Below are 7,500 nucleotides of genomic sequence, written 5' to 3'. Positions count from 1 at the left end.
TAAGCGGCCTAATAATTATACAAATAATTAAAAAAAAATGGCTTCAAAACTCGAAGGAATATGTATCGTCTGGAAATTACAATTCAGGCATCCCACCACAGTCATTAGTGATGCATGAGAGAAAGGCCAATATTTTAGGCTTATCAATCAACATGGAAGATGCTAGGATGTAACTTGTTCACGAAATTCAAACAAGCATCAGCTAAGTGTACTGTAAAAAGCGTAATGTAATTACTGTACCTTACCTGTGTAGAATGTGAACATGAAAGGGCTATGCTGGATCACAATTATGCCTAATTTAAATTATTGATTTCTCTCCTATTGCGTAGCTTCTCATCACATCTCACGCATGTACACACACACACACACACACACACACACACACACACACACACACACACACACACACACACACACACACACACACACACACACACACGCACACACAAAAGGCCAAAATGTACTTTAACCTGTTAGCAAAATGTGATGCAATGGGAGCATGGCAAGCCAGACTAAATGTGAGATTAAATGTGAATATTTAGTCTGGCCCCGATCAATAAACCATCAGAAGATTATTGGTGGAAACAACCCGTTGTTTTTCAAACCGTATCTGTGTCTATAGGCCAATGCTCTGACCCCCCGATTCGCATCTAAAGATTCAAAACAAATCTCCTGCGTTGTGATTGGTCTGCCAGTTTCATGGCCTGGGGCATTGTCCGAGGTTAGACCCACACGCAGGCAAAAACAAATTTTCGACGCTGGCGGGTGGGGCCTGTACTAGGCTAATGCAGTGGCCTTTTTGCTGAAAGATAGGCTACTGAATAGTCAGTGAACTGAATTGTGCTTTTTGTGCAGCAGTTTTTTCTAAGCCATGTGTTATTCAAAGTTGCACTTTTCCTCACAGTAAAGCAGTCTAAATCTATATTGACTGGAAACAACAGCAAGGACGTTGTTTTATATAGGCCTATATAATTCCAGCCTTGACATGCAAACACTATCCCCAATTCAATGCTGGCTAAGACCTTACACAACACAGGAATCACCTTTATGTGTTATAACAAGAGATGCAGAGTATCGCCCCCTCTTGCCTGAGGACATTCGAAATAATTTGCTTGCTAATGTGAGTTTGGAAGCAAGTGTATTATTTACGTTGAATAAAGCATGCCCCCCCGACCCCAACACACTACACACACACACACACACACACACACACACACACACACACACACACACACACACACACACACACACACACACACACACACACACACACACACACACACACACACACACACACACACACACACACACACACACACACACACACACACACACAGGGAATTCACACAATGACTTAATCGCATACTGATTTGCATCATACAGGGAAAGGACGAGATGATTTGTTATGTAGCTGTACTGTTTAGATGTAAAATGTTGCCCTGTGGTGCGCGTGGGAGTCCTCGTAATTACCCCACAGTAAAATCCTCACTCAAACTTTAGTAACCTATTCAAATGGTGTGCTATCTTCAGATACAAATGCATTGTGTATCACCACACCCTCACACATAAACGTCTTATCCGCCATATAAGTTGTTCATCCCATTGTGAATGGAACAGCTGTACATACACTGCCGTATTCCATTGTCATGCTGACTGATGGGAGTGATAAAAATGGGCGAAGCACGTGGTGCCGCGCCGAGAACTGTCCATGGTGCTGAAGCCATTCCAACTGCTTCACGCCGCCCCTCAACTGCCACAGTCCACTCTAGCACATCAGAAAACCCACTGAGCCCCAGATGTGTGCGTCTGCGGTTTGGAGAACGAGATGACTATGCTTGCTCTCTCTCTCTCTCTCTCTCTCTCTCTCTCTCTCTCTCTCTCTCTCTCTCTCTCTCTCTCTCTCTCTCTCTCTCTCTCTCTCTCTGTGTGTGTGTTTCGGCTTAGACTGTCAGCGAAGTGTTCATTTACCAAACCTGGCCCGTCGTTAGTAGGCTATTCCGTCAAACTCATCAAATTTAATAATTCTTCACGATTAACATATCCCACACCGAGTTCATGGTTGAGTCTATAACCTAACGACGTCGACCTCGTTTGAGATTAAGGTGTTTTAAATTCCTTGATACAACGCCCTCATATGCTACACCTTGCCTATAGCCAACCGGATTCGGTGTTTCCCCAATATTTGCTTTACGTTTCACTGGACGTTAGATTCATCTCTGGCTGTACATAACACTGCCTCTTCAGACACTCGAGGCACTGCTTTTGATAAGAGTTGGGTGAGGTAGCGTTCATTTGTGCTGACTTCCGCACACGCCCGCCCTTATAGACAAAATGTATCGTGCACATTTCCACACAGCCTCTGCTTGTGAAAGTTTCTGTTTCTTTCTCAAGCAAGACCATACAATTAATGTACCATTTGCAGAATTCTAAGTTATCTCCGTAATCTTTTCCCAAGAGCACTGTCCCCTAGATTGCTTTCTGAATCGGTGTATCCCACATTTTCAACAGAATATCGCTTAAGTCTGCTTGAACTGTGATGATCCCCATAGAACTATCGATCGCTGCCACTGGCTGACATGTGGGGGCTATTGATCACACCTCAGGCAAGGTTAACTAGGAAAGTTGCATTTGCAAATTTTCAGCCTTTGTCCGGTAGGCTAAGGCATGTCTCTATCCTATCCACTGTGGCGAGTATCATAATAGGATAGTCCCGCCTTGTGCTGTTCTTCAGTTTGTCTTCGGCTGCAGGAGTGTCCCGTATGCTTGCTAAGGCTAGACGACAGCACTTCTCTGTACGACTCGGAGAATGACAGACATAGCGAGAAGAGACAACGTCAACCCGAACCAATCCGTGATGACTTCCTCCATTTTTTCCATTCTAAGAGGCAGATGAGAATCTGTAGCATATTCGGGGATTTAATGCGAGTAATTTCATTGATGACAGTGGTTCAAATGGAGGGGTAGTCTGACCCATTATTCCCGCTGGTGACGGATTTTTCCCACAATGGATAAAGTCTGCATGCAACGAGTCTATTCCGGATCATTATTTGCAGCTTTGCTTGGATAAAAGTATTTTATGCTTAATTCACCATCGAGAACAACTTCTTATATAGATCCAGACTTATCATCTATTTCTTGAGCTAACTTGGAACGGGAGACAGGCCAGTCTGGGCAGGCAGAGGCGGACGTGGGAGCAGCCTTTTCAATGACTTGGATGGAGGGCAAGCGCACAGCGCACTCACTCATTCTCCGGATTAACTCGGCGTGGAAGCAGCGCGAGGGGAAGTGCTCGCAAGGTGCCGCGCTGCTAAGGTCTCTCAGCTAAGATTTGATCCGAGTTTCATATTTCAGGAACTTCGACGCTCCTTGCTGCAAACTGCGGCCATTCGTTACAATAGAACAAGTCGTTTTCATGCGAAGGAAAGGCAATCTTGCGAGGCACGTCGACGGTTGGCCGGAGAATGGAACGGTCTTCAGCATTTCAATGGGCAGCACAGGCGCGCTTTTATCCTAACGGGGATCTCGCGAACTGCGTAGGAATTTGAACTGTTTGAGAGTTGGCGTATTTGGATTTTTCTTACCGGAACAAGGAGATAGAAGAGGAAGAACAGAACGGACAGGATTGGATTCTGAGGTCTTGTACCGAATGGCATATCGCTTGAACACGGAGAAGGATATGGGAACGACGGCTTGGCAGAGTTATATGGAATGAAACCGAGCGCACCTTGCATCGAAATGATTTCATTGCAATCTAATGGGGCAAAGCAGAAGAGAAATATGGGAAAACATGCTATGTGAGAAGATTCAATTTCCCTGATCCTCGGTTCTCTGAGCAGGGCTGGCGTTCCTTCTTCAAGGTAAACTTTTAACGTCAAATTGATATATGTTGCTATTTCATGGTGTCGTGTATGTAAGATTCATTTGTTTGCATGGACCACACGAAAATCGTATGTTTTAATACTGCACAGGCTTATCGCTGGTGGCAGTATGGATAACAGAGTGTTCCTTTCGAAAACTGGGTGGGAATGGACAAACCCGCACCTCAGGTGCATTACAAGGTCGTAACGTGTTCAAAATAGATTTCAGTTTACGTGTGGCTGGGTAAATGCGTGGCTCATGCCCTAAATGGTTTATTTCAGTATGAGAGTAGTTATTACGCCTGCTTTGTGAGTATTAGATTAATTCAGTGTCATGTATTTATGTCGTTCACAGTCCCTCCATTGCGAGGGTGATTCTTGTCGTTTGCTTCATGTTGTTCAAGGAAGTGTTGTTGGTCCGGGGGTGGGGGCTATAAATTCCTCTTGTGATTGTTGTGTGATTCTGTGCCTGCGTCTCTCTCTCTCTCTCTCTCTCTCTCTCTCTCTCTCTCTCTCTCTCTCTCTCTCTCTCTCTCTCTCTCTCTCTCTCTCTCTCTCTCTCTCAAAGTCAGTCTGTGTGTGTGAGGCTGGGGTTTGAGTGTGCGAGTGCATGCATGTAGCCTACTGTATTTAAGTGCTGATGCTGGTATGTGCTCACAGACACCCCCTTGGTTTGTTCACACGGAGCGCTTCCTCGACGAATGCAGCCTTGTCTCTCATTACCGTCTCTCCAACCCAGCGCATATGTATTGGGCATGACCAGCAAAAAGGTTCAGGAAAGAGTAGCCCATCTGTCCTTACGGGGACCAAACGGATGTTGAATGATTGAGGTGTCGCTCTGTAATTTGATAGTTTGCATAGAGACTGATGACATTCAACGTGGTGTTCAAAATCGTGTGGTTGTTTGAAAAGAGCCCACTGCCCACCCTCCAGCGGTGGCTGAATTCCTCTATTCGCGGATTGGTTTAGATGATAGCAAAGTAATATTTTTTGGTAGGCCTAGATATGGTTGCCATAAACTACAGAAAACATTGTGTAGTAAATCAGGGGAAATGTTCCAGTTTATACTATTCCCTGGAAAACCACACGAAACTCCTGACTAGAACGTTACAATAATGTAGTGTTGGATTGACATTCTATAAGTAGAACGTCAATGCCCGATGATGATAATGATGATGATGATGATGATAATGGTGGTGGTGACGGCTGTGTGTGTGTGTGTGTGTGTGTGTGTGTGTGTGTGTGTGTGTGTGTGTGTGTGTGTGTGTGTGTGTGTGTGCGTGTGTGTGTGTGTGTGTGTGTGAGAGAGAGAGAGAGAGAGAGAGAGAGAGAGAGAGAGAGAGAGAGAGAGAGAGAGAGAGAGAGAGAGAGAGTGAGTGAGTGAGTGAGTGAGTGAGTGAGTGAGAGAGAGAGAGAGAGAGAGAGAGAGAGAGAGAGAGAGAGAGAGAGAGAGAGAGATCAGTAAGAGAGTGCCTCTGAGGAAAAGCAAAATTAAAAGCAAGATAGACCTACGTTCTTGTTGGTATTTAACCGATATATTGTTTGTACAAAAATGGCAGCATTACAAACTATTATGTAGGCTGTTAGGCCAATATCGATGGTCAGCAGGATGGCTGCGAGTCCAAAGCCGTTGAAGGGTTGCTTTTGGAAAACATTGCTTCCTCCCTTGTGTTCTCTTTCCCAATACAGTTATCCGAGTATCTGCGGAACCTACACAAAATCATTTCATATTTTAAAACTTAGTGGAGGAATTTGCCGTCCCTCTTCGGAACACTTTCTTAAGTAAGGTGCAGGACCGTTTCCGTTGGCTGGTGGTGCTATAATTCAATTTATGCTCCTTGCTGCAGTTGTGAAGAGATGGGCAGTGTCAGTGGAAGGAAAGGAACGAATGAAAGGGCGCGGGTGGGGACCGCAGATTTCCCCCCTTTTCACTACGTCGACAGAAGAACAGGACTATTGAGGCAGAGTTGAAGTTATAACAGCCGGCGACTGTTTGACTGTTTATAGCATTTGTTAAAGAATGATTATAGGGTAAACAAAGATTGGCGACTTCACTCAAGTCTGCCACCACCATTTTTTTTTTCAACTGGCTCGTCACACACAGTCTCCGTGAGGCTGGTTTAATTACACTTGCTGAGCTCACCCCTGTCCTGTGGCATTATGAGTTCAAGCCAAGGTGTTCAAGAACACACGCACGGGATCATCTCTTCCTCGCGTGATTACCTCTGAGGTGTGTCGGTGGAAGAGACCACATTCATTGTTTTCCCTTTTAGAAACTACCCCGCCCTCGCTTGAGTTATAAGTCAATAGAACAGCTGTTAATGGTTTAGTTTCTTTTGTAAGATTATTCTAGCTAAATTGCTGTTCTCATACGAGACCATTTTTATACAGGCCGATAACACATAGCCTAAGCTAAATGAAATTGTTTATGGAAATAATTTACTTTGACCAGTCCATTTTTAAATCTAGGATTCGATCCATTGCTTTCTGCAATCGGGTGCTGCTGGTCACAGTAGTGAGAGGACAATTTTGACAGTGTTGGTTTTGGAAACACACAAGGTTCTGAAAGGTTGTAACGCACTGTTTCCGTATTGACAAACAGAACATGGAAGTTATCAGCTCTGACTCTGTGATTTCATTTCAAGATCTTCATTTAATCACACCCGTACAGAACAGTAGACATATCATCAGAATGTCTGTCATCCAGTTAGAAAAAAAACTCCAGGTCCAGTTGTGTCTCGTTGTGCAGCCGTGAAATTACTACAGTAAGCTCCATGCACAGTTTATTTCTGCCCGGAGACAGAGTCAGCACCACGGCCAGCTCCCAGATTCACGCCTCATGCCTTCAGCATCGTGGGCAGGTCTTTACCAGAGAATCTGGTCTTACATAAACCCGGCGCCTGTGAGAGAGTCGCTAGACTCGCTACCATTCGCATGGCAGGGCTTTCTTTTAAGGTTCTTGATCAGTGGTGAGAGAGCTCCGAAAATAAAGCCGCAACGCAACGGCACACCACGGAACAGCTGCCGCAGCAGGGAACACGAGGAGCGAAGCGCTCCCCAAAGGGAAAAAAGAGACAGCTGAAGCGAGTGCATTGGAACGAAACTGTTTCCTCCAGGGGTGGAGAAGTGACTGGCCTATTTGTGTTTCTCGTACGATGCTATGACAACCCCCAAATATGGTTTTCCGTTAGCAGTTAGAAAGAAAAGACTATAGCCTAGCTTGACCATGTCTCCACCGATGGGACTTGATGTAGTAGTAGCCTATACACGTATCTGGCATCTCTTCTGCAGCATCTTGCATTCATTGAGATGAAACACATGTTTCTGAACATCACTTTGCTATACAGTCTACGCTAAAACAATCTGATCACACCAGGATATGAATAAGCTATTTTCCACAAACTCACAGCATGTGTGTGCCTTCAAATCCACATGTACAAGTCCTATTGGTTTAGGAGATTAGGATATGCATGTATGTTCAATGTCGAGGAGCAGATAAGATGGCATCATCGTGGTCAGGATACACTGGAAAAACAAAACATTCACACAAATCCATTTTTCATATCAGTGAAATGCATGAATATTTGAATTTGTATTGCAGTGTTTCACCACAAACACCCCAGACTTCCATCACTTCTCTCAA

The 7,500-nt window shown here is 44.7% G+C and overlaps 1 protein-coding gene across 1 annotated transcript in view; it reads left to right on the top strand.

Annotated features, from left to right (window-relative positions):
* The first annotated feature begins 3,783 nt into the window (after window positions 1-3,783).
* Window positions 3,784-7,500, top strand: part of lrfn5a (leucine rich repeat and fibronectin type III domain containing 5a) — a 78,698-nt gene continuing 74,981 nt past the window's right edge. The window contains exon 1 of the mRNA XM_063224039.1: window positions 3,784-3,857. The gene's annotated coding sequence lies outside the window, so the exon portion shown is untranslated. The remainder of the gene's footprint in view (window positions 3,858-7,500) is intronic.

This window comes from Engraulis encrasicolus, chromosome 19, assembly GCF_034702125.1.
Source record: "Engraulis encrasicolus isolate BLACKSEA-1 chromosome 19, IST_EnEncr_1.0, whole genome shotgun sequence".
Classification (NCBI taxonomy): Eukaryota; Metazoa; Chordata; class Actinopteri; order Clupeiformes; family Engraulidae; genus Engraulis; species Engraulis encrasicolus.
Note: the sequence above shows the minus strand (reverse complement) of the source record. Positions and strands in the feature narration are given on the sequence as shown.